General features: G+C 46.9%; 1 long non-coding RNA gene across 1 annotated transcript; it reads right to left on the bottom strand.

Moving 5' to 3' along the window:
* Window positions 1–4,976: 4,976 nt before the first annotated feature.
* Window positions 4,977–13,800, bottom strand: LOC128316263 (uncharacterized). The gene is made up of 3 exons (XR_008299863.1): window positions 12,579–13,800; window positions 9,346–9,387; window positions 4,977–6,115 (listed from the first exon to the last, which is right to left on the bottom strand). It is a non-coding gene; the product is annotated as an uncharacterized LOC128316263 (long non-coding RNA).
* Between the last annotated feature and the right edge of the window lie 13,837 nt (window positions 13,801–27,637).

The following is a 27,637-nucleotide window of genomic DNA, read 5'->3' as shown; positions in this document are numbered from 1 at the left end:
TGAATTGTGTCCTCCCAAATTCATTCGTCGACACCCTAACCCCCAGCATCTCAGAACCTGCCTGTATTTGGATAGAAAGTCTTTAAAGAGATAATTAAGGTAACATGATGCCACGAGGGTGGCCCTAATTCATCTGACTGGAGTCCTCATACCAAGAGGAGATCAGGACACACACATGCACATACAGAAGACATGTGAGGACACAAGAAAGGACACCTTCATCTTCGACTTCCAGTCTCCAGGATATGGGACAGTAATGTGTGTTGTTTAAGGCACCCAGTCTGTGGTATTCATTACAGCAGCCTGAGGAGACTAACACAGCACCTGAGTTGTACCAGGCACTGCTAGAAATGATGGGGATACACTGGTGAATAAAGTAACAGAAAGTCCCCTCGCCCTTCCGCCATGTTGAGGAAGCCGCCATCGGTGAATGGGGAGCCGCCATCTGTGAACAGGGAAGTGGCTGTCACCACCCATGGCGTCTGCCCACACCTGATCTTGGCTTCCAGCATCCAGAGCTGAGAGATGACTGTCTACTGGGGATAATACCCCTGGTCTGTGGAATTTGAAAGAGCAGCCCGGGCCGACAAAGGCACCCTCCCGATGGATTTCTTTCAATTCACAACAGTCACAAGGGAGATCTTGAAAATGAAGTCACGGTCCCCTCAGAAGAGGAACTTCTCTGCTTCCCAGCAGCAACCACGTCCTAAAGGGTGATAATCATGCAGGCGTCTGGGAAGGTGGCAGGGTCCATTGAGTTAGTGCTTTGATGACGCCGTAATTCCTCTGTCCCTCCTGCTCATACTGTGGAAAACAACAGTGGTTCTCAACCTCTGCTGGAATCATCTAGGCCTTGCCCCCAGTGACCCTGATCTGTTGGTCTGGGTACAGGCTCGGGCATTAAGGAATTCTTTTTTTTTTAATTTATTTTTATTATTAATTTACATCCAAGTTAGTTAGCGTATAGTGCTTGAATGAGTTTAGGAGTAGATTCTGGTGATTCACCCCCTACGTATAACACCCAGTGCTCATCCCAACATGTGTCTTCCTCAATGCCCCTTCCTGATTTAGCCCATCCCCCTACCCACCTCCCCTCCAGCAACTCTATGTTCTCTATATTTAAGAGTCTCTTATATTTTGTTCCCCTCCTTGTTTTTGTATTATTTTTTCTTCCCTTCCCTTATGTCCATCTGTTTTGTACCTTAAATTTCTTATATGAGTGAAGTCATATGATACCTGTTTTTCTCTGACTGACTTATTTCACATAGCATAATACCTTCTAGTTCCATCCACACTGCTGCAAATGGCAAGGTTTCACTCTTTGTTTTTTAATGTTTTATTTTATTTTTGAAAGAGACAGAGACAGAGTGCAAGCAGAGGGGTGGGCAGAGAGAGAGGGAGACACAGAATCTGAAGCAGGCTCCAAGCTCTGAGCTGTCAGCACGGAGCCCGATGCAGGGCCCAAACTCATGAACTGTGAGATCATGACCTGAGCCAAAGTCAGATGCTTAACCAACTGAGTCACCCACGTGCCCCCAAGATTTCATTCTTTTTGATTGCCGAGTAATACTCCATTGTACATATACACCACATTTTCTTTGTCCATTCACCCATCAATGGACATGTGGGCTCTTTCCATACTTTGGCTATGGTTGATAGTGCTGCTATAAACATGGGGGTACATGTGCCCCTTCGAAACAGCACACCTATATCCCTTGGATAAAGTCCTAGTAGTGTAATTGCTAGATCGTAGGGCAGTTCTATTTTTAACTTTTTGAGAACCCTCAGGGCATCAGGGAATTCTAACATGCAGCCACGATGGGGAACTGTGCTCTGGAGGACCCTTACAAGCATTTCCACGTCCAGCAGACAGTAGAGGATGCTCTGTCCATCTCCTCAAATACCTGCGCTTTGGTGAGTGTCAGGCTGATGACTGTCTTGGGTGGAAATCCAATCCAATCCAACAAATATGGCCGAGGCTGTGCTAATGCACAGGCGGTGAAGCCCTTACAGGCTGTGACCCAGAACCCAAGGCATTTGCAGTTTGTTTCTTGCAGGGTGAAGAGGGTGATAAAGCGTGTGCATTAGCACTCAACAGCTGGATTGTGTCTCCAGAAGGAGACGGGGGCTTCGGGGGTCAGCGTCACCTGCTCTGCGTCACCAGGCTCACCCCAGTGGCATCCATTCCACGCAGTTGCTGCAATCCTCCCCCACGTCACACGTTGGTAAACTAATGCCCGGCAAGTGTCCCAGGGTCACATGGCCCATGATGTCAGAGCTGCACTTGACCTTGGATCTGAGTTGCCTCAAAGCCTGACTTTTCCAATGGAAGACACTGATAAGTCCAGGGGGCTCTAGAGGAAAGAAAGAACAAAATCACAGGCTCAAATAATTTGCCTGTTTTCTTGGGCTTATTTCCTCCCAGTAGCTCACCCGCTGGTCTTGAAAATACCCCTCTAGGGCTAAGACCCAACAGGCTGGAGGCCTGCAGCTCCCTTGGAGTTGGTCTTCAGTAGATTGATGATGTCGTGTAATGGATTATCGATATGCACTCTTGTTACTATGCTCAGTCATCGATGTGATCTATATATCAACATGTCTTAGATGCTCACAGCACAAGCTCCCCCACATTTGTAAACTTGGCACAAATTGGAATATCAAGGGTACCTTGATGGCTCATCCGGTTAAGTGTCTGACTCTTGTTTTCTGCTCAGGTCATGATCTCACGGTTCGTGGGATTGAGCCCCGCTGGGCGTGGAGCCCTCTTGGGATCCTCTCTCTCCCTCTCTCTCTCTCTGCTTCTACTCTCTCTCTCTCTCCTCCTCTAAATAAATAAATAAACTTAAAAAAAAAAAAACAAAACCAAAATTGAAGTATCAGTCAGAGGCCCCACTGGAATCCCATTCAGATCATTCAGCTGAGAGATCTGAACGGAAAGGTTGTCCACACACATATGGGCAGAGTGACAGGAACCAAACAGGACACTGAGGCCCCTAGACCCCAGCAATAGCAGGAAAGGAAAATGTTACTGGCACTCAGTGGGGAACGGGGGCCAGAGAAGGAGCCACCTGGCAGGGGCTGAAAACCCGACAAGGGACACCACATCCTCCTGTGTCCAGGCTCTTGTTGCACAACCCCCACAGGAAGCTGGACGGCGAGGGAGCTGGCCCACACTGTCCTCAGGGTCCGCCTGTTCGGACAAGATGAGGACAGCAGTCGTGGAGAATGAGTGAGGAGCAGGGGTGGGGCAAATGGGAAAAACCAACACAACCCATTCCCAGGACAGTCAACTGGCAAAGCCAAAGGCAACGGAGAGGGAACCAGTTAATCCTGAGTTCATGCTGCAGTCCCCTGACTGTACGTAACTTCCTACTGGAATATGAGCCCCAGGGAGATCAGCTTCTATATCTCTGTCTTCTCCAATACGTGCACACCTTAGGTGTTTAGTTCATTAGTTAATTAAAGCTGTGTCGTATCTTTTAGTGGAAAACCATCCGTCAGTTGTTCTGTGGAGCTTTCCTGAGGAAACAACCAGTTGATTGAAGGACTAGGTGACTCAGAGGCTCGTGATTGAACTCAGAGCAGAGGTTTGTCCACGCTTCTTCCTCCCGTGGAGTCGGGAGCTGTCAAGGATGAGCAAATCCATAATGGCTGAGTCCGACTCTTGGTCTCGACTCAGGTCGTGATCTCACCATCCATGGGTTCGAGCCCCGTGTCAGGCTAAGCACGCAGCCTGCTTGGGATTCTGTCTCTCCTGTTCTCTCTGCACCTCCCACCCCTTCTCAAAAAATAATTTTTTAAAAAAAAAGATTTTTATGGTGGGGTATGTGATACCACAATGTTGCCTCTTCTCTAGACTGGTGTACTCATCAGCTTCTATCTCCTGGTCCCCCAAATATTAAATCAGGTTGCTTGCTAAGTCCTCAAACCTCCTACACCCATAAGACCTGTTGTTGAAATACCTATTTAGAGTTTGAGAGTCATTTGATTTCAAGAAATATTTTTCAAGACCAGCCAATCCGTATCACAAATATCTGTTGGCTTTAACCTTTAGGCTCCGTCACGACATTTCGGATGCTTATACCTCCCTTATGTACCAAGCCTATGGAATATTATTTTATGAAATAGTTCACATAAGCAGGACCGTAGAACTGACTCACGTACTCCTTTGATTGTCGTCCTCCGCCTCCATCCCAACCGCGGCCTCGTTCTACCTAACAGAGTAGAGTGTAAGCTATGGGAGGACAGGATCTGTGACCCCCGTGTTGGATGACGTGTCCCAAAGAGCTGGAACAGCACCTGACCCACCACAGGTGAGCAGTGGATCCTTCCTGCTCCAATGGAAGGATCCCAGTGCTTACCCCGTGTGAGACATCGTGCCCCGGGCAGCGGGTATCACAGTGAGAGACACACGGCCTGCCCTTTACCGTGCTTACAGCCTGGTGTAGGGGGCAGAGCCAGGGTTGGATGCTGGACGAGAGAGGGTGAAAGAGGGAAGTCAGGAGAGGAAGGAGGAAAAGAAGGCTATTTAGGCATTAGGTGATGCTTTGGAGCCCCCGGCGTGTGCATTGCTCACTGGCTGTTGTGTAGGGCCAGTTCCTGGGGGCTGTGGTCATTGCACTGGCAGTAAAGCCCGTGGCAACCCTGGCTGCCTGTCTCTGCAGCACCGGAATGCCCCGTCTCGTTCACATCTGTGTTTCTGCTGGCGCTGTTCCCTCCATCCCAACTCTCTCTCCTCCCCGGCCTCCTGTGTATCCAACAAACGCCTCATTGCTCTTCAGACCCCACCCAGCCACCCTTCCTGCCGTTAGAGTCCCCGTGCTCCTTGCTGACATCAGACCTTTCCTGTGCCACAGACGAGGATAATAATCGCAGCTCATGTGTCCCGAAGACTTACCCTGGTCCGGGCACCGTCTTCCTTCATTTCTAACTAACCCCCTTGGGGTGTAGAAAGTGAAGCACAGAGAAGCCCCCACTCCAGCTCAGCGCACAGCACTGCCTGCGTCATCTCTCAAGCGTCTCTCACCCACCGAAGTCGGGAAGAAGGACCCTGTGCCAATTTCGCTGTATCTTCAGACCCCAGTGAAGTGCTGGGCACTTAGTAGATGCCTAATAAATACTTGTTCAACAGTTGACGATTCTTCTCTGGGACTCTTAGATATCTCTCCCACCTCCAGGCTGCCCGTTAAATTATTTTTACAACAAGATTCTCTCAGGTTTTTGCATCTGAAAGGACACACGAGTAGGAAATTTAACACATAGCCTAAAAGGAATGGTAGAATTTTATTTCATTATTTTATTGTATTTTATTTTATTATTTTTACTTGTTTTCTAAAAGTTGATTTATTTTGAGAGAGAGAAAGAGTGAGCAGAGGAGGAACAGAAAGAGAGAGGGAGAGAGAGAATCCCAAGCAGGCTTCGTGCTGTCAGCACGGAGCCCAGTGCGGGGGCTCCATCCCATGAACTGTGACATCGTGACCTAAGCCAAGATCAAGAGTCAAAGACTTAACCAGCCGAGCCCCCCGGGTGCACCAGAAGTGCTGGAATCTTCGGTGGGAGCCGACCCTGGAGAACCTTCCAGAATCTGTCAGTGCACGTGGTCGAGTTGTTTCCTCGAAGAGGCTGCTGCGGAGGAGTAGGAACCGCCATGTCACTGTGTGGCCCCCACATGGCATTTGGGACCCATCTGCCCCAGGGGATGGTGTCCAGCTCACGTTACAGTGACTGCGGAAGCTGGGGGCTGAGCGATTCCACGTCTGGGACGAGAGAGGGTTCGGATGAGAAGTCTGGTGAAAATCTGGCCATCGATCGAGGGTGAGGGGCCTTTGATCCTCACCCCCAGCACCAGAGGTGGTACACATGGAGCTCTGGCTTCCATTAACAGTTAAAACAGTGAAAGCAGCCCAAGAATGCAAGTCCGCAGCCAGAGACCTGACTCTCGCAAGGCGTAGGTCTAGGTCCTTAACGCGCACAGACTCAGTGAGTCCTCCCCACAGCCCCCCACAGGCCATGTCCTTACCCCCATTTCACAGCTGGAGAAATTGAGGAGCAGACAGACGAGGTAACTTGTTCAAGGTCACACAGCTGGTAGCAGAGATAGGGAAGGAAAGAGACACTGCACAAAAACACACACCACACACACACAGGTAAAAGGACAAAGGTAAGGGCGTGAGATTAAAAGGTACACGTCATCTTGAAACAGAAAATAGAATAAAATATTTTAGGCATGCACGCTTTTCAGAACTGGAGAACTTGGAAGCGTAAATAGGACAGGGCGATGAGCCTGTGTTTAGTTAGAAGTCTGATACTTTGACAGAGGACAGACTGACGGTGGCCGGGGGGTTGGGGGCTGATGGGCACAATGGGAGAAGGAGAGTGGCAGACACAGGCTTCCGGTTATGGAAGGAATTCGTCACAGGAATCGAAGGTACAGCATGGGGAACATAGTCGATGATACTGTCACAGTCGCGTGGGGACAGACAGCAGCTGCTCTTGCCATGAGCCCAGCACATACGCTGCTGAATCACTGTGTCGTCCGCCTGAAACTAATGTTAACTGTATGTCAACTACACTTCAGTTGAAAATTGACTGGATATTTTGGTCATCATGTATGTTTCTGTATTAGTTTGGACTTTCTTATTTATTTTCGAGAGAGAGAGCAAAGCGGGCGAGGGGCAGAGGGAGAGAGAGAGAGAGAGAGAGAGAGTCTCAAGCAGGTTCCATGTTCAGTGTGGAGCCCAACTTGGGGCTCGCTCACATGACCCCGGGATCATGACCTGAGCTGAAATCAAGGGACATATGCTCAACCGACTGAGCCACCTGGGTGCCCCCAACTATGATTTCTTTTTAAAATTGTATTAAAATATTTATTTGAGTTACTCGGTTTCTTAAATTTTAACACTTGGAGGAAATAATAGTCCCAGTGTGACCACACACACACTGGTGGAACATTTCAGACCACAGAGCGTTCAAGAGAACCTCGCAGTGTGGTGATGGTTGTTGTGGAGCAGAGTCCCTGGCTATGGGAGGAAAAGCCTGAAGGAGGAAGACCGAATCCTAAAGGACAATGCCAGGCTGGCAAAGCCACACCCCTCGGACCCCTGTCTCAACTTCGTATGAGTGTAACAATATATATTTTTTTCTTCAGAACTAGAAGTGAATAGTCTCTAAGTGAAGATGAAAATCTTCTTGGGCCAGAAATTCAACAAACCATTTGGCTCAAATTTAAAGGAAGAATTTAAAATCATAGTTCAATGTTTATTTATTTTTGAGAGAGACAGAGTGAGAGCAGGGGAGGAGCAGAGAGAGAGGGAGACACAGAACCCAAAGCAGGCTCCAGGCTCTGAGCTGTCAGCACACAGCCCGAAGCGGGGCTCGAACCCATGAGACGTGAGATCATAAAACTATCATAGTTTAAAAAAAACTGAGATTTAGGATTAAGAATATCCCAGTGGTAGGGTGCCCAAGTGGCTCAGTCAGTTGAGCAACTGACTCTTGGTTTTGGTGCAGGTCATGATCTCACAGTTTGTGAGTTCAAGCCCCACATCAGGCTCTGCACGGATAACACAGAGCCTGCTTGGGATTCTCTCTCTCTCTCTCTCTCTACCTCTCTCTCAAAATAAATAAATAAACTAAAAAAAAAAAAAAAAGGAATATCCCAGCGGGCCACCAGCCCTTAACCAAAAACCTTCCTGTTTTTTTTTTCTTACAAGCTGATCTTTAATTCTTAATGAGGAAAAATTTCAATTTGATCAACTAAAATTTGTAGAAGAGAAGATGTGTCTCACCCTATTATACATGACTGTGTGCATGCTTGGTGCACCTCAAATAACATTTTACTACTTACCCGAATGACAAATTCCTAAATAATTACAAACTAAATATGTCAAGAACTTAAATTTTGCTCCCCCTTAAATTTTGACTTAAAATTACAATTGTTTTGTTTGTCCTTTTCATTTTATTTACAAATTAAAGTAATGCATCTTATTAAACAAAATTTGTATGACACAAAAAGATTGTTCTTTATATATATATATATTTTTTTCTTATTTTGTGGTTGGTTAACGAAGACTGTCACCATAATAGCAGATGATGTGCTTGCTTACCTACAAAAGGAAGGGCTCAATTAACTTATTCCCAACATTCCGGAGATTGCTAAAAACATTGCCATCCGAATTAAAGTCACTGTGCTACCTTGTCTGCAGGTGACAAATACTGAGACTCACCTCTCTCATGTACAAAATAAAACTGTCCCTAGATCATCTCCACTTGTCTCTCCCTCTCCCTGACTCTACAAAGCAAGAATCTGCCTGTTCCAGGTGGTGTGAGACCCTTACCTGCGGAAGGTGGCTCATCTCAAGGTGAGAGATCCGTGCTGTGGGGAAGAAGGGCCGGCATCTCTGAACTGTCCTGCTGACCTGAGGGTCCAGCCGTGTTCCAGAGGACCCTCAGCACCCACACCTCCACCTGTGCAAATGGCAAATGACTGCAACTGTGTCTTCTCAATAGCTTGGGAGGAAAATGAAGAAGTGCTCTGACTTTTTAAAAAGGAGATGTGAATACCGGGGTGTCTGGGTGGCTCAGTCGGTTGAGCATCCTACTTCGGCTCAGGTCATGATCTCACAGTTGGTGGGTTTGAGCCCCGTGTCAGGCTCTGTGCTGATGGCTCAGAGCCTGGAGCCGGCTTCCGATTCTGTGTCTCCCTCTCTCTCTGCCCCTCCCTACCCCAAAAATAAAATAAACATTTTTTAAAAAGGTTTTTTTTAAATAAATAAACTTAAAAAAATTTTTTTTGAAACGGGTGCCTGGGTGGCTCAGTTAGTTAAGTGTCCAGTTTTGACTCAGGTCATGATCTCGTGGTTTGTGGGTTTGAGCCCCGCATCGGGCTCTGTGCTGATGGCTCAGAGCCTGGAGCCTGCTTCGGATTCTGTGTCTCCTTCTCTCTCTGCCCCTCCCCAGCTTGCATTCTGTCTCTCTCTCTCTGTCTCAAAAATAAATAAACATTAAAAAAATTAAAAAAAAAAAAGAAATGCTCAGGGTTTGGAGTGACAGCACATTTTTGTTTGTAACTGACGCACCAATATAAAGGGAGCTTCTGGGTGTCTTGACATTTGTAAGTTGGGTGTATATAAAAATCCAAGTAAATTTTTCCAGCTTATTTACAAATAATTCATTAAGCTCCCCATGACATTATATTACTTTATAATTTAATTTAACTTGAAACGTTTTGCACTCAGGGTAGAGGAAGAGAGAAGCTTTAATTTACAGGAATTCTTTTTTTTTTCCCTTGTAAGAATGACGCAAAAATTAAAGTTTTAATGGAAAAACTTCATTTTACAGATGTACTAGTAAAATGTCACATTCATATTAATATTGCGATTTCACCCTCTGACGCGTAAAAAAAAAAAAAGAAATCCTGATATCATTTTGTTTATCTTTTCATTTGCAACTTTGCCTTGCTGTCTATACATAGACTCAATGCGAACCGCCCCCATAAATACAAGCCTGGTGCGGACGAGGCTTCATCTTCGAAGAGCTGTCCAGTAGTGCTCCATTAAGATTTAAGATGTGTTTGTATGCAGACTTTCGGTTTATACCTTTGAGTCACTAAGACATTCAGCGACTTAATGAGCAACAAGCTAGTTAAGAAAGTAAGCTGTTGGAAGAGGGCTGAATAAACATATTAAGCAATGTGACAGAAAAGCAGAATATGGAAATTCCTAAGCCGTAAGACACTGAATTTGAATTTCACGTGGGAAGAACTCTGCCAGGGAGGTTGTGTGCGTGTGTGTGCGCGTGCGCGCGTGTGTGTTTTAAACCCAGTATGTCGTTTTAATTAAATTACAACTCTGAATGAGACATAAATCAACCAGGCCCGTTTGGGTTTCATTTTTAGCACAAAGATCCTATCGTCTTCAGCATTTCATTCAGAGCTAATTAAATATGGATTTATGGCTCTTGGTACCTTGAAACAGAGGAGGTTTTCCAGCACTTGCCGAGCCGTTGGGAAGGGAGCTATTTTGAGGACAGTAGGCGCATGTCAGACATTTTCCACAGCACTCCGCTTCGAAAAGCTAAATGTATTTTCTGGGTGTGTAAACAAGCTTCATGAAACTCTCATTGTTTCCGTCCCTGGTAACAGTCTAAATGCACCACAAACTGAGTGACTCTGTTTGCCACCAACACGATTTCAACACAATGCTTTCACTCTCACTTCCAGAACCTTCCTCCTTGGCATTCCTGAACACCAGCAGAGCCAGTGTGCACACGATTTCCTTATTCAGGCCGTCTCTGCCCCCCAGCACGCGCACCTCCCCGCACCCCCCCCCCATCCCCAGCAAAAATTTGCTGTTGACTATTTTCAATTCTGGTTGTGGGTTAGTAAATATATTTTAGCCGAATGTACTGAATGCCTTGAAAACCCAAATGCCTGCTTCGTCTGCTAATGACCGTCATGTTTTCTCGGGAGGTGCCCTGCTGCATTTAGCTCACCGTCGGCACGTTGGGGCTGGACGGAAGCAATATACCAAATAGCAGCACAGGAAAAATGCCCTCCTGGAACTCAGGGTCCGGGGACACGAGAAGAAAAACACTGTGTTCAGTACCTAATGGCAATGGAGGGCAGCAAACCACTTTTTTAAAAGGGTGTTTGCTTGTGTCTTGGGAGGGAAGTGACGGATTTGGGACGTCGAGAGGGGACGGTCTGTGTACAAGGACAGGCTTCCTGGCTTCCTGGTGCCTCGTTAGTTTCTGGGAGACAGCAGGATGCCTGGAAGCAAAACGGTTTCAAATTAAAAAAAAACGTCTAAGAACATAATCCAAACACTTTTGAACAGGGAAGAGACTCTTGGTGGAAAAGCCATTGGGTTGGGAGCAAATTGCAAAGTGGGACACATGACGTGGTGTGGAGAGCAGTGAGGACGAAGGATGACGCTCTGGGAGTAAATCTGGGCTTTTCTCAGGGAAGAGCCATCTGGGGTGGAACCCTGTTTGGGACAGTCGGTGGCAGTTACTGGTGAGCCACCGTGGGCCAGGGTCAGGTTGTTTTGAAACTCGACTCTAAGATGCGAGATTACCAAAATGCGTGTGTCAGTTGTACTGCAGTCTTTGACTTCACACACACACACACACACACACACACACACAACACACACACAATCAATCAATCTAAAAATAATTTTGTTGTTGTTTAGTTAAAAAAAAAAAAAAAAGGTTAAAATTCTCTTTTGAAACTCATCATCTACCTTGTACCAGAAACAAAAATCTAATCCTGCCGTTAAGGGTCTGCTGCTATTTCCCTTTCTGGGGCTGGGGGTCAGGGAGCCCCTGTCTGAGGCCTCACTGCCCAGAACAAAGCCTGTCGACGGGTGGGGTGCGGATCCCGGTGGTGGGGTGTCTGGCAGGGGCTGGCTCCCCAGGAAGATACAGCACGGTGCTCACACTGGCCCCCAGCTTCCAGCTCTCCCTGCATAAACACAAAATGCACACGATGGGTAAAGTGTGTGAGACATGGCCGTGGGCATGTGAGTTACTCTTCCTGTTCTCGGAGCTGAAATCAGTCACCCTGAGGAGACATCGCTGTCACGTCTGAGTGGCACGATGGCAAATGAGAAAACCCAGGGCCCTCATAGTACAAGGCCAACGATACCTTCGCATCAGAACTTGGACCACATTTGGCCAACATCTGTTTTTCAAGGTAGTGTCTCCAGCTGGGTGCAGGAAAGGTCTATTTGGCTGGGTTTTTGTTGTTTTTGTTGTTGTTGTTGTTGTTTTTCCTTAGCGACAAAGCAATGCCTTGCTCTGGGTTCACTGCCACAGAAAACCTGTTTGTCTTTTTTTCTCAACAACTGAGGTTTTAGCATCCCTCCCTCCCCTGCTCTGCCCACATCATGCTCAGAGCCAGATTCTTCAAATGAGAGAAGGACGCTGGTCGACCCGGTAGAACCCAACCTTTCCAGAGAACCGGGGACGAGATAATGTTGGACAGTGGCGGTGTCACAGAATGGCCCCTGTGGGAGCCGGTTCTGTTCAAGACGGGGAACAACAGAATGCCTTTGAGGACGGAAGCAGGGGACCCTGGATTCCCACTCCTTCTGGACTCCGGTGGACAGGGCTGGCGAGCAGCCCTGAAGTATTAGCCTCGCTGCGGTCTGACCTGCCCCAGTCTCTGCAGAACTTTTTGGCCGTTTGCAACAGCATAATGAGTCACGCGTTTACAAGCGTTGTTTGAAAAGGGGAAACCCCTCCCTCCTTGAACTGGGACTCTCCTATGAAAAGAGACAATGTCAAAACACCCAACAACTCGTCCCTGTGCCCCTTGCATTCTTCCTGACCGATCCCATTTTGAAGAGCACTGTTAACTGTTAGAAGCCTGAAGTCCAATCCTGTTATAAATCCAAGAGCCAAATTCTCTTTTGGGCTTGCATAAAAAACAAAACGCATTTGGCATCTCGTCTGACCTAACAGGTCACAGGCCAAAGGAAACACAAATGCTTTGTGGATTTCCATGTGAAATGTGCTAACCTGAGCTAAAAAAAAAAAAAAAAAAAAAAAAATAGAAGACAAGCAACAAGCTTGACCTGTACCTTGTGATACGAGACCTGGAGAGAGAGGTCTCCTCCCCCTAAACTGTCCTGTCTCGCTGTAGATTCCTGGGACGATCACTCTTCCACAACAGCATCTCCATTTGGGTGTGAGTCTTCACCTTTCAGAACACCTGCAGCAGGTGGCCGCTGACTGTGTCACCTGTCCTGTCCCCTCCCGGTGAAAACATCCTCAGGATTTCAGTGGTCGGAGGCTGCTTGGGCTCTCTCCTCAGACCCTAGATCATTCTCTGCATTCTCGTTCTTACATGTAACTGAGGTTGAGAGCATTCTCCCAAGAGGAAAAAAAAAAAAAAAGCAAGATTCAGTCAGATGTGGCATGGGCTGTTTTTGGTTAGATGATTCAGCCCATTTTTGTGGATTTCCCAAGATGCTTTCTGCAACTCTTGAAAAATAGCTTGTGTGATCTTGTAACAAATTAAACAAAAGGCGAACCACCGAGTGCCTGCCCGTTTCAATAGAACAACCACAAAAACTCTGATTCATGGTGACCCGCTGTGGGGGAGGAGACACCGGGGGTCTCCAGTTAAATTGCATCATTCACAAACTCCAGGGCACCGCGTTCCTTTCGGGGGCTTAGAAGGATAGACGGAGGCTTGGCGACATTTGTAATAGCCTTGAGGATCATCCCACGAAAATACTGGTAATGGTTGTACCAGGGTTTTATTTCCCCCCCACGTTCAGGTTTCATTGAGTTGGTCCATGCTTGCTTTTTAGTTGTGTTTTAAGTTCAGGAGCTAAGTAATCGCTTAAAGTATCGCGTTGAAGTATTTTCTTTAACAATTTTAAAAAAAGGATTCCCACATTTTTAAAAGTCTGTTTTCCTCCTGACCGCACACACCCACATTTCTTTGCTGACTTACTCACGGAGCCAAACAATGAGCGCCCAATCTGTTTTTCACCAGCTACGGTGACTGGCCAGGCTTTTCCCTGCATACTTCATGCAGATGGAATTTCCAGGACACCCACTCTTTGCAGCCTTCTTGTTGGTGTTGACAGTGTTGTTGGGCGTCTTCCTCTGGCCCGGGGAGGAGGGAGACTCACTCTTCGCTTACCTCTCAGGGAAACATCGGAACAAAGAAACATATATTTGGAAGGTGCGCAGCCCTGCCCTACTTAGTGATGTGGTTCGTGCAACCCTCAGCTCGTCCACACACTGAGCTTCCTTTTCTGAACAAAGCCTCCGTCCCCCAGGGGAGGTGTCTGGGTGATGCCTTGTCCTGCAGGGTGGGTTTTCGAGTGTGCAGTTTTGCCGAGGGACCACAACAGCACTCTCTGCTCCTTCTCCTGAAGGTTGTTTCGTGGCTGTTGTGGTTGTTGCTACTTCCCTGCCTGGAATGGGGGATTTCAGCCCTTGGAGGATTCCCGAGTTAGAAGGAACGCACAGATTTGGGAAAACTTAGCACACTCCCCGGGACACTGCCGGGTACTGTGTGTTTTGCCAGAAGCATCTAGAATTTCCTGTTTTCCGAGTCTCAGATGTAACTTTACCTTTCGGGGTCAAGTTTTCTCTGCTCCTGGGAATCTGGAGGTTTCTATTCCTGATTTCTGTAAGGACTCTGAAAGGTATTCAGTGGGCTTATAAAAAGTGCGCAAATGACTTTTCATAGAACACAATTCTTTGTGAGTTGGACTCAATGGATCCGAAAGCACATGCATTCACTTTCCCTTTAAGTATTTATCACCTTGTCCTAAGGAGGGAAAAACCCCAGCAAGTATACAAAGGATTTCATTCTATTCTTACAGCAAAATAATTTAAGACGTTTAATAGTCTATGAACAATTAAACAGTTGTGCTAAATACCTTGCATTTGAATGGCTTCAGTCAGTAGAAACCTAAATATCACAATTTGCGTTTCATATGATCTTCAGCCACATATGAGTGTTAGAATATATAATAGAACCCTTTAATAGCCACAGAGGGACAAGTAGCCAGTGGATACTTTTATATTTTTAAGAACAAAGTCTCTAATTCTCCTTAAAGATTATATACACGCACACACACACACACACATATATCTCGTTAGTTGTTTTTCAATAGAGATACAAAGGCAAACACAAACTCTCAAATGATGGAAAGATGATGGATTCTATAGAAATTTTCAAAGAAATCAGTATCAAGTCCACAGCCTGCTTTCTCTTTCCTTCAGATCTCCAGCCAACTTTGTACTAATTTTAATTGAAATGCAGCCCTATGAATAAGATCGTGTGCTCAGAAAACGTCCTCCATGAGGCTCAGAGTCTAAAATAGAAACACAGCAAACCTTCCCTGAAAAGTCATCCTGTAATTGTTCTGGAAAGTGCTCCGACGTGTCACCTACTGTTAAGGATGCACCATGAAGGCTGGTGGGACTCTTCTCCCCACCTCCCCACAGCTGCTGAAAAACAGAGGAGATTGGAATACGCTGTGACAAGACTATTAGCCGGAATGACCCTGAATTTCTCATTTGCATCCCCCCATTCTTCCCTCCTGTACGAGATTCTAGTGTAAGCTCTAATCCATTTCTACAGACACCCTATTTATATACATTCATGTCCCTCCTGTTGAGTTTTTATTCCTGAGGTTTAACACTGAAGTTGACTTTGTCTAAGCAACAATGACATTTCAGCTTGCCTCTGTAAGGTCTACTCCTGGGGTAAGCTGCTGCACCTTTTACTAAGCGGGCCCCGTCTTCTGGAAGCTTCTGAGGGTCAGACTGCTTGTAAATCTACACGGCCAGGAGAGAGTTTGTCATGACACTGTTTTTTTAAAAAGGCATATCGACTTGACAGTTGTTTTTAAGACCATAATATTCATAAATTCACTTTGTTGACAGAAACCCACAATTAAAAAACTCTTGGGGTGCCTGGGTGGCTCAGTTGGTTGAGCGTCAGACTCTTCGTCTCGGCTCAGGTCATGATCTCACAGTTCGTGAGTTCGAGACCCGCATTGGGCTCTGCGTTGACAGAGTGGAGGCTGCTTGGGATTCTCTGTCTCCCTCTCTCTCTCTGCAACTCCCCCACTCACTGTCTCTCAAAAATAAATAAAACATTAAAAGAATCTTTGTTAACATGTTCCACACAGTCAGATGCCTAAACTAATCCAAGTAAGCTCCAAAACTCAATTGCTGTTATGATCTCCACGCTGCCTTCGCAAGAGGTGGTGTGTAGTTTTAAGCTCGGCACAAGGCCGGGATGGGGAAGGCAGGGGGAATGTCCATCTGCTGAAGGGGCGTGAAGGATGGGAAACTGAATGGGTGGTTAAGAGGTGATCTTCAACTTTGTACTCATTTTTGTACTAAGTACAAAAGCTTTGTACTAACTAAGCTTTGCTTTCCAAAGAGACAGAAATGCATTTGTGAAGCTTCTATGGGTCACACTTTCCTCCTTAATGAAATTTTGATAATCGTTTGTCTTAACAAAGCCTAGAGACTTGTCGAAAGAAACAAATGAGCTAATGGTTTTGAAAGCCCTGTTTGAAAGCGCTATGTAAATACAATGCCGTCACCAACTATTTGTGAGATTGGAGAGGGCAGGACTGGTTTCACACACACAGGGAAGTAACAACAGACTGAGTTCACCTTCACTTAGAACTTCATTTCAAAGCCACTGATAACTTTTGATCCCTAATCACATGTGCAAACTAGAAGAGAATTTGCAGACAAAGGTAAAATCATCACTCTATATAGATTTCAAATGAATGCATGTTAGAGAATTTCTTGAACTCCCATGATACGAGGGAACCAGGCTGATGTGACAATCCATTCCAAGGAAAAGGGAATAGAGCACAGCTGTCTGTAGAAGAAAGGAAGGTGCAGTTCAGTTGCAAATGGGCACAAAATTGGAGGGGAGGGGCTGGGGGAAGGAAGTCAATTAAATCACCACCAGGAAGGATTGAATTTCCATATTTATCAATTACCGATGATAACTGACAACGAATTGCAAAAAAAAAAAAAAAAAAAAAAAACCCTTCACAGGCGGTGCACAGAATTAGATGGTGCTACTCCTGAGGCATGTGCTCTAGCCGATGCACTGTTTCCCATGGATCCACAGAACTTGTCTACACAGAGAAGAGCACCGAGTCTCTAGATCAGGGGTTGGCCAACTCAGGCACACATGCCAGATCCAGTCCAGATAGTCTCCTTGTAAATAAAGTATTATTGGAAGCCAGCCACGCCCACTCATTCGTTTCCTCTGCGTGGCTGATTTTGGTGCCAAGGCACAGTTAGGCGGTGTCCATGGAGACCATCTGGCCCACCAAGCCTGGAATATACTGTTTGGCCCTTTATAGAAAGAGTTTGCTGACCCTTTGCTTTATATCAATATAGAGAGTTCTAAACCATAATTAGCTGCTCAGCCATTTATCTCCTGAAGAGAATCCAGGTAAGGTGCTGCTGTCCGCACATCAGTGAGGTTCTTCTTTGCAATGACCGTTTGTCTCCAATAAGCCAAATATTTGTGTTTATCAATAAATGTCATACACCACACAAACCTAGCTGCCACCAACCTCTTTATTATTTTTGGGTTTTTAAAAATGGTTTTTTTTAATGTTTATTTATTTTTGAGAGAGACAGGGACAGCGTGAGCAGGGGAGGGGCAGAGAGAGAGGGAGACACAGAATCGAAAGCAGGCTCCAGGCTCTGAGCTCTCAGCACGGAGCCCAACACAGGGCTCGAACCCACGAACCATGAGATCGTGACTGGAGCGGAAATCAGATGCTTAGCTGACTGAGGCACCCAGGCGCCCCTAAAAATGGTTTTAACGAGTTAGCAAACAAATGTATTACAGTCTGAGATCTGTGGAGATGTTCGCCCGACTGTAGGCTCTGCACAGTGAATGGGCATAGTAGACAATCCCTCCGTCTTAGGATGGCACAGATTCTATATCCTCAAGTGCGAGGAAGCATTTCCATTATCTTCATCTCCCTGTATCCTGCACTTTAATCAACGTTATGTTCTGAGATGCGAGAGAGGAGGACTCTGAAATTTCTGTCGGAGGTGTCGCCCAGATTATGAAGGTCAGGACGGAGGCTCTCTGGGCAGCTGAGAGACTGTTCCACGTTCTTCCAGGATGATTCCTGAACAACACAACTCAGTTACATGAATTAAGCTAAGCTGGCTGCCACAACGGGTCGTAGCTCCCAAACACAGAATTGCTTACGCACGGGAAAGTGACATAACGGAATTAAGTCAGTGAGTGAGTTCCTGGATGGCCAACTTCTACACAAGACTCTGCCATCTTCCTCACTTCGCTTCTAAGGCCACCTCCGACCACCCACACTGTGGCTCGCTGGAAGGGAAAACAGCCCAGAAGAGCGCCTCGTGGGAAGTTCGCGTAAACCCAGTTCGGAGGCAGCTCTCGTCCCTTCTGCTGCCTTATCTAAAACTCATTAGTGTGGATGCCTCCAGCTGCAAGATGGGGCAGAAAACATGGTCTCAACTGAGAACAATTTCCTTATGTGGATCAGGGAGCACGAATTCTGGTCCGCGATTACCCGCCTTCTGCTGGCTCTACGTGCCATACAGGCAGGTCTCCTGGCGCCCAAATCCATTTCCAACGTCACCAATAAAGCTCGAGATTTCTCCAACAGCAACACAAAGTCTCCTGTTCTGCAATTAGCAATGGTGCTGATTTTAAAATATGAACATGCCTGACGAGGAGAGATAATGATAGGGAAATCATTCTCATTATGTGCAAATAACTTATTTTTGCTTCACGTTTTGTTGTTATACAGTGGATTTAAAGGGGAAGAAAGCCGTGCTGGAAGAAGATTCTCGGGGGTCCCTGAGTTTGTGTGCACGTCCTGCGAGCAGAGGCCTTGACGGTGTTTGTTGTGGACACTCTTTAAGTTTATTTATTTTGAGAGAGACAGAGACAGCGTGAATGGGGGAGTGGCAGAGAGAGAAAGAGTGAGAGAGAGATGGAATCTGGAATCCCAAGTGCAGAGCCCAACACAGGGCTCGATCTCACGAGCTGTAAGAGCCAAAATCAAGAGTCTGACGCTTAACCAACTGAGCCACCCAGGCGGCCCTTTTGATGAATGTTTGTAGCGTGAAGAGCCTTGGGAGTCAGGAGCCGTGTCTCCCTCTGAGGAAGAGGTGGGTTTGCCGACAGCCTTGCAAGTTGGATAGGACCTCGCTCTGGAGCACAGGGTTGGCATGACCATTATAAAAGGTTGCGGACTCCAAGCTTTGGGGTTCACTCTTGGAATGCACCTGTGATGCTTAATTTTGCATCCATGTGACGGACCGTGGGGTGTCCAGATTAAACATGATTTCCGGGTGAGGATGCTTCTGGGTGAGATGGACATTTGCGTCAGCCGACCAGGTAAAGAACATCTCCCTCCCCGGTGTAGATGAGCCTCCCACAGTCCCCTGAAGGAACCAATAGGACAAAAGGCAGAGGAAGGAGGAATTCGTCCCTTTTTCTTCCTGCCTCGCTATTGAGTTGGGGCCTCTCATCTCATCCCTCAGACTGGGATTTACACCATAAATCCCCTGGTCCTCAGGCCTTCAGACGCAGACTGAATTAGAGGCCACCCTCTTTCATAGCTTGCGAAGGGCAAATCGTGGGGCTGTTCAGCCTCCGTCACCACGTGAGCCAGTTCCCGTCAGAAGCGTGTCTCTGTCACGACGCAGCAACTGATGCGAGTGCCAGCATCAGCCAGGCCCCTCCAAGCTGCTCCCTGAGGGCCGGGACTTTGAGGAACCAACACAAGGAAAATGATGTCTGCGCAACTGTGATTTCTGTGAGTAACGTGGTGTCCTTCGCCTCTGACCCGGGAACGTCACGTTTGCCAGCGGCCAGGAAGCAGCAACAGGCTAACAGCTTGGCTTGAAAGTAAAGGGAAATCGCCAACGCTTCACAGCTCTTGACAAGAAGAAATCGTCACAGAAATAGAGAGGAGTGGTGCGCAGAGAAAGGCAATCTTTTCTTGTGTCTCTTGTCTTGGCCTGGAGTCAGACTGGACAGGCCTCACTTTTAGAATAAATGTGCCCGTGGCTGTTTAACCTACACCCTTGCGTAGCCCTGGACCCATCTTCTTTGCATAAAAGGGAGTAGAAGGAAAGGATGTTGCAGACGTGTTCTTTGTCATGTCTTCCTGTTTCTGAGGCAGCCAATTATACAAATTACTTATTCAGACTAAGTCTGTTACTTTCATCTTTATACTTCTCTATTATACTTTTATGTGTATGAGCTACGCAGATGATTCCAGACGATTCTTTAGAAGCTAATGACTGTCTCCCAACCAGGATGCAACTTACGCATGAGCCCGCTTCAGCATATATAAAAATATACAAGAACCCTAAAAGCCCGGAGTGGCTGCAGAACTACCTCTCCCACAGAAAGAACCAGACCGTGGCCTGAGATGTGTCATCGGACGCCATCAATGTTCAGCTTTGTCTGAGGTGTGGCAGCAAGCTTTTAAACTACGTTTCCAGGGGCGCCTGGGTGGCTCAGTCGGTTGGGCGTCCGACTTCGGCTCGGGTCACGATCTCGCGGTCCGTGAGTTCGAGCCCCGCATCGGGCTCTGGGCTGACAGCTCAGAGCCTGGAACCTGCTTTGGATTCTGTGTCTCCCTCTCTCTCTGACCCTCCCCTGCTCACGCTCTGTGCCTCTCTGTCTCAAAAATAAATAAATGTTAAAAAAAATGAAAAAAAAATAAATAAACTACGTTTCTAATCCTGATCATACCAGGTGTTGATAGCATCACATCAAATCAAGGATCTTGCTAATTATTAAGAGTGGAAATGTAAACTTGGAGTTCAGAAAAAAATTAAAAAGCAAATGTCCCCAGGCTGGGTACAGAGAATGTTATCACACCAAGGTGACTCCGTGAAAACTCACGGGCTTCTCGCGATGGAATTGGTTGGTTTAGGGTAATAAAAGTAAGTAACGGCTTCTTGGAGTCTTGTGCTCTCCGTGAGTTAGTTAAATGGACTTCCTGCTGGGCTTGCTTCCCTAAGAACCCACTTGATACGTGTAAGGACAAGAAAGGTCATTTTTCCATAAGCAGTTTTACTGTTTTGAATCTGAAGCAAATTATCCCTTCTTCAGTAAAAGTGGAGACGTTTGATCACGCAGGGTACTTTTCAAAGTCAGAAATATCCTAGTATGCCAGCATATTAAAACCACACTCAGCTCACATCTTGGTGTATTTGGTTAGAACGTGGCCCTTTTCAGGGTATCCACTTGCTAGCTAACACACCTGTGAACATTTCAGCAGCTAAGGCAGCAGAGCCAGAGTCTGTGGATTTGTAGATCTGAACAGGAACTAAGACCTCAGCGTACATCTGTCTTTCCATGAACATGCCTTTGGCGTCTCCAGAAACAGCAAGCATCCACCACGACAGGTTCCTAGCAACGTCCCCTTCGATGGGAAACAAGAGCCGGAAAGAAGGCACTCCGGTCTTCCCAAGTCTGCGGTCTAATTTCTCTCCAACCTGACGCAGCATCCCCATCTGATGGGATCGTCTATCACCATGAAGTAGAGGTTTCTCAATAGGCCCGTGTGGTGAGTGCTGGGATTACCTCATATCCGCCAGTGGAACCCGAGACGCTGAACAGTTGACAGGTGTCAGAGGCAAGGTTCACATCCACGTGTTCCGGACGGGAAGAGCAGGACACGGGAATGTGGTCTCACAAGATGCCAGAGGAGTAACAGGAAAATGGGAAAGGTTGGGGAAAGGACCTCGTAGTCATTTGCTGTCTCTGGAGTTGACACATCTCCCCAGTTTGCTCTTTGAAGATTACCCTGTGTGGAGAGAAGGCATGGGGTCATCAAAGACCAAGAACTCCCTGTTTGGGCAGGGTTCTGGTCTATGGGCCTCACTCAGGGCATTCTTCAAGCGTTTCGAGGGCAGGGAGAAGCAACATGGACCAGGTTGAGTTCTTTAGGAGTTCAGTGAAGCGTGGACAAGTGCAGTCTGGACATACATCTGATTGGGATGGAGAAGAGAGTTCTATTTGGAAGTCCAGTCAAGAAAGCATGGTTCCTTGGCCACCAGTGAGCGGAGAGCCAACTCTTGTCATCCCCCAGAGCCTCTCCAGGGCACCTTCCAGTGGGGGGGCAGAGGTGGGGCAGGGAATATTTAGCCAGAAGAGCTCTTGAGTACCTCCATGTGTGAATGAACTTCAGGAATAAAGACAAATGTTTAGCAGGTGGACGCCTGTTCTGAAAATACAATACAGCAGCCTAGTACTCCATCAAATTCTGTCACATACTTTGAGAGTGACCTGTGATGCAAGTGGGTTACAGGTTGAAAGTAAGGAGCAGGGACCCTAATGGCAAGGTTGAAGCCAGGCACAGGAAGGCCCTGCTGTTGGGTGTAGGGAAAGTGGCCCACGGCAGGGAGCTCCTGTCTGGACAGAGCCCGGAGTTTGAGTCTGAGTCACAGAAGACACGAACGGTGTGTCACATCACGGCGACAGGCAGAGGATGTGGGACTGTGCCCCATTTAGCGCTTTCCCGTCTCAGGATCAGCCGTGATTTGGGGAATCATGGGGTTGCATCCAGTCAGACACAGAACTGACCCTCTGCAAGCCTCACCCGAGCTGCCCAGGCACCTTCCCTCACCCCCTGAGCCCCGTGTGGGACGGGAGAGATGCCCCACGATGGGGGACTCTTTCCTAACCACGAGGAGTGCTCAGCTGCTCCAGTTCTCCAGAAAATAACATCAGAACTACAGTTTCTTTGTTAACTTAGTTTGCTTAGTTTCCCTAAATCCATTTTTCTTTGAATTAAAAAAAAAAAAAAAGTCTACAGATATGAATAGCTCAATTTGTCCCAAGAATGTTCTGAAAACACGTCCCCAGGGGCAGCGAATTTATGGGCCAATAACCCTTTGATTCAATGATCTCAAGTCGGTTTAAAATGTTTAAGTGAATGGTTACGTTTCGAACAACCATCTGAGGGACTGAGGCTGTCATATGGCAGCGTTCCGGGGATGAGTGTCTGTGGAGTCCGCATGCTGCTGGCTCGTGAAAGAGGGGAGCCGAGGGGACGTTATGGAGACACAGTGACCTACACGGAGGGAGCATTTTCTTTGTTATTTTGTCTCTCTCTCTCCGTCCCCTTCCTTCCTTCCATTCTCCTATTACCTTCAGGTGTACAATATAGGGACAAGCTGAACGAGTGGCTGTCACAGGTACAGAAGGGGTTGCTTTTCATTGAGAAGAAAGTGGAATCGCATTAAGTTAAAGGTTCTACTCAATTTTGATACTTCAATGCATGTGTGTTATAACATGCCAGCTGTATCATCGGCATCGCTTTCAACCTTCTACATTAAAAGTATCTCCGTACAGGTCCACCGTCCCCGAAGCAAAACCCTTGACACCATATGTGTGTCAGAGTTCATTTGGGGTCTAATTTTAGCAGGGGTTGGGGTAGCGTTCCGTTGTCCAAATCCACTCGTACGTCTATTCCGATCCACAGACCCATTCAGAATAAACGGCTCCTAGACTCCTACAAGATTACGAGGGACATAACACAAATCCTGGTTAGTTTTCGCTGCCAGAGTAGGCTGGACGTGATATGACTGCGTTTTCAGACCTCTTCCGTTTCAGACCTCTTCCGATCGTAGGATCGTAGACAAGCAGATCGTAGACAAGGTTCCAGGCTTAAAGTCAGACACTCCCAGAGTTCAACCCTCGCCTCCCCAGTGAAGATCTATGTGGGCTCCTTCATCAGTTTCCCTGCAGGAAAACGGGCGTGACTGTCTCTTGAGGATGTTTTGGTGGGAAAGGCTGACCTGTGTGCCCGTGTGGTAACCGCTGTCCACACCTCCAGCTGCAGGTAAAGTGCTATGGTTTGGAGCTCACCAGAGGACTCACACCTTCCTGCACAGAGCAGCTTCCATGTGGTCTCATGTCTATCCAGTGACGCGGACTCTGGTTTCCTTAAATAAGGAGATTACTTAAATCGAGTTATGTGGAAGCAAGAGAAATTCAGTTGAGAGACGAAAAGGCTCCTGAGCGTGCCAGAGGCTCTTAGGAAGGGAGGCAGGGAGGACCAGGCCTCTCTGGCCTCCGAGGGCTCCTGGCCAGCGGCGGGCAGGACAGCACCACACGGCGGCCACCGCTTTCCCTGGTTCTCACGCGTTCACCGTTTCCGGCCTCCGCGGGGACAGATGGCAAATGAATAATAGTAATAGTGAAATAAGGTGTAATAAGATAATGACGATGGCGATCATGGAACCAAAGACTTGCTTCACAGGACAGAGATGCCTACTGAACGGTAGAAACATATATCCCAAGTAGCTTGTGTCGAATGAGTTGAGTCAGTTTGCACAAGTTTCAGAATATCCTGTTAGACTTGTCTGCAGACTCTTCCCGAAGCCTCGCATTTGTACCGTCCTACAACTGTTGCCATAGGGGAGAGAGCGCTGGCGGGAGACGGGCTGGATCCCCTGTGGGAAGGACAGGATCCCTGCATCGAGAACTTTCCATCAGAGAGAAAGTCGTGCCACTTAGGAGATGAATTCAGGAGCTGAAGGCAGACGGATGGTCTATGAAGCGGGCTTCCTGGCCGGATTAAACACTCAGCAATGCAGAACAGCACACAAATGTTATTGTAAGCAAAATCCTATTTTAGTCTGCCCTCTTGACTCTTGGAATGTTCCATTTAATGGCCGTTTGGAAAGCTCCATGCCTTTTGATCTCCCCTCAAAGCGGGCTTGCCCTTGAAGCAGAACCCTTGACATCTCCAACATCATTTTTAAGTCAAGTATGCGAAGCATCCTCGCTGAGAAGTGAAAAGGCAGTGTTTTATTCCCTTGGGGTCGTGTGTTTGTACGAGGGCACCGCGGGCAGGGGGGGACCACGTCCAGGGTATGGGGCTCGCGGGTACCTGCCCCGACCCCTGGTGATTTGGTGGCATTGAGTGTATCTGCGGGGGTGAAGCGAGCCAACCACAGACCCCGCGTGCTCAGGGACTTGGTTTTGTATAGAACCCACCACAGAACAGCGGTGAGAACACACACGTGCCATGGCGTGTCCTGTGCTTTCCACAGCGTGGCCTCTTTGGATGCTTGTGTCTTTGCTGAGATCCACAACCGAGTCCCCCCCTCTTCTCTTCAGGCCTGGGGAGAGTTGTGTCCCACAGATGGCCTCTTGGAAACAGGCAGAAGCAGATGTGGGAATGGGAGGAGCAGAGTCCGGGGCCCCTACGTAGAACAGCACGCTGTGTGCTGAGCTGTGTGCGCGTACCTGTGCATGGTGCCAGACGGGCTGAGGTCCAGCCTGGCATCTTTGCAGAGATCAACAGATTCTTCAAGGCCTCGCAGGTCTTTGCAAGGAGATGCAGGAAAGACGACAAATTCCTCTCGATCCTCAAAGACCCCCGGCTCCTTGTCCCTTCACATCCTGACAGTTAGGGTACGTGCCAGGGGCTTCGGAAGGTGAGCCCCCTTGTCCGCCATGTGAGTTAGTTCAGAAATTTGTGACCTTCAGAGAAAAAGTGTCTGTTTTTGCAGCTCTGATTACCGTAATGATTCCATGGTCCTCCATGGAGACTTTCATCTGAAGAACTTCAAGTACCTTTCAAACCGTAATTAGCCACACCGCTATGTGGCCTTTGCAATTGAATAAATGAGGCACAATCAAGCTGAATTCTCTGAACGCTGAAGATTCGCCCACAGTAGTTAGTGACAAACCAAGAGGAACCTAAGAATGTCAACGCCCAGTCCCTTACGAGCCTGTGAACAATAGTGAATTGAATAAAGAACAGTATTATGTGGATCCTATGTAAAAACAATATATATGTATATACATATACATATATATATACATATATATGTGTATATATATGTATATATATGTATATATATGTGTATATATATATGTATATATATATTCTACTGACACCGTTAAGAAAAAGCTGATTGGCTGATTTTTTTTTTTTCTATCAGTTTGAAATGGGGAAGAAGTGAACGTGCACGGGGAAAGCAAAGCAAACAAATGATCGGAGGAAGAGAAGAATGGGGAAGAGGTGCATGTAAGTTGAATAAAAGGAAGGAAGGGAGGCGAGGGGGACATAGAAAGAATATATAAAGAGACGTAGAAATAGAGAGAGGGACAGAAAGAGAGAGACAAAGAGAGGGAGGGAGCCGGGAAAACAGAGCGGAGGGCAGTGGTCTGCAGAGGGTCTCCGAGCCCAGCAGGCAGGTCTGTGGAGTCCTGGCTCTTTGACCAAAGGAGCAGAACCTTCTCCTTACTCTGCATTTTCATCGTTACAGTGAAACTGAGAGCAGATGAAATGAGGTGATGCGTGATTCTTAGCCTACTGACCGGCACACAACAATTCTAACCGCTGCCTCTCTTCCTATTAACCAGCATAATTAAATATTACAATTGCTCACTGTGTCTTACATTGAAGATTTTCCTGGCGAGTAATTTTTTAACAGTAAGCTCCTCCAACGACCTAAAAGAAAGAACTGACTACAGGTGCACCTACAGCCGAGGCAAAGAGGCAGATAAATGGAGAAAATTTTTTGATTTTTTAAAAATTTTTTCACGTTTATTTATTTTTGAGAGACAGAGACAGAGCGCAAGTGGGGGAGGGGCAGAGAGAGAGGGAGACACAGAATCCAAAGCAGGCTCCAGGCTCTGAGCTGTCAGTACAGAGCCCGAAGCGGAGCTCGAACCCACAAACCGTGAGATCATGACCTGAGCCGAAGTCGGATGCTCAACCGATGAGCCACCCAGGTGCCCCAAAAGAATTTTGATTGAGGAAGACGTCTTTTTAGCATCCCTCAATTCCCGGCAGATATAAGGTCTGTCCCGAGAAGGAAAATAGCATTTAATCGGTTCAGTAGGCTGTGTTTAATACCTCCAGCCAAAGGTTTGATGAGCTGAAATTGTACATTATCAACTAAAATGTAATTCTGAGATTATGGTAGATATTGCATAACCTCTGTGTCTCTGAAAATCAGAAACCAGGCAGGAATTCAGTGTGTGTTTCTGTTGTTGATAATGATAAAAATTATCTAGGGATTCCGATATTATGAGCATTTCTCTTACTGTAAAGCTTTCCTAGAATAAAATATATATATATTTTTTTCCTTATTTTCCTTCCCTGTTCTTTAAATACCCCCAGTACTATGACCTCCTTGGTATACAGGTGTTCTAATTGTCCAGAAGAGGCTGAGGCATTAAGTGCCCATCTCTAGAGGATGCCCCCTGGGATCTCTGTGCAGATGTGGGGGTCGCTCTCTATGCCTCCTCCCTGGCTTCTTCCCACCCATCTTGCATCTTAACGTAAGCTTTATAGCACAAGGTATACAAAACTCAAAGGAGGGACACGGTCGGTATTTCCCAAAAATGGATTAATTAGAGCTTCTGCACATAAAGAAAGCTTAGCTATTCATCAGTAGCCCTTTCCCTGAATTTGGGGTAATGTTTTTCCTGCTTTGGGAAAGGATGGTGAGGTTGATACTCACTCCCCTGCCAACTGAAACGTCGTTTGGCTCCCAAGGCTATGGCTTTCTCTCAGCAGGTAGCCTTCGTGCCATGCTGTTTTCATCCAGATGTGAGCACTTGTGTTTCAGAATGCCAAGCCCATTGTGGGCTCCACCGCGGTTCCTGCCTGGAACTGACAATTATGAAGTCCACAACACAAACCTACAAGTAGACATTTTCCTTTTAAATGCAGTCTATCAGCCTCCTTCGTTAGAGTCGATTTTTTTTTTCAGTTTGAATAATGCCATTATGAGCAACGATCAGTTATACTGAGGCTATTTACGATGTTTATAAAATGCTCAAAGCCGCCTCTAACAATGCATTAGCACTTAGCCAGCTGGAGTCCCGTTGACAGCATGAATTAATGGGAATACCTTGAATGAACGACAGACCCTCCTTCTCTCCGCACGTATGGGAACAGGCTATTAGTACCTTCCCTGAAACCCTATATAAACCACGCTACAAGCGCATGTTTGACATTGGCATGCCATGTTTTAACCCCGGGGGACAGTCTTGGGTGTGGAGAGCTTCATGTTTGTTTGCCTTTAGGAAAAAAAATAGTCTGACATATTTTGGTCGCTTCAAAAACATGACTATTCC

The sequence above is a fragment of the Acinonyx jubatus genome, chromosome B4, assembly GCF_027475565.1.
Source record: "Acinonyx jubatus isolate Ajub_Pintada_27869175 chromosome B4, VMU_Ajub_asm_v1.0, whole genome shotgun sequence".
NCBI lineage: Eukaryota > Metazoa > Chordata > Mammalia > Carnivora > Felidae > Acinonyx > Acinonyx jubatus.
Note: the sequence above shows the minus strand (reverse complement) of the source record. Positions and strands in the feature narration are given on the sequence as shown.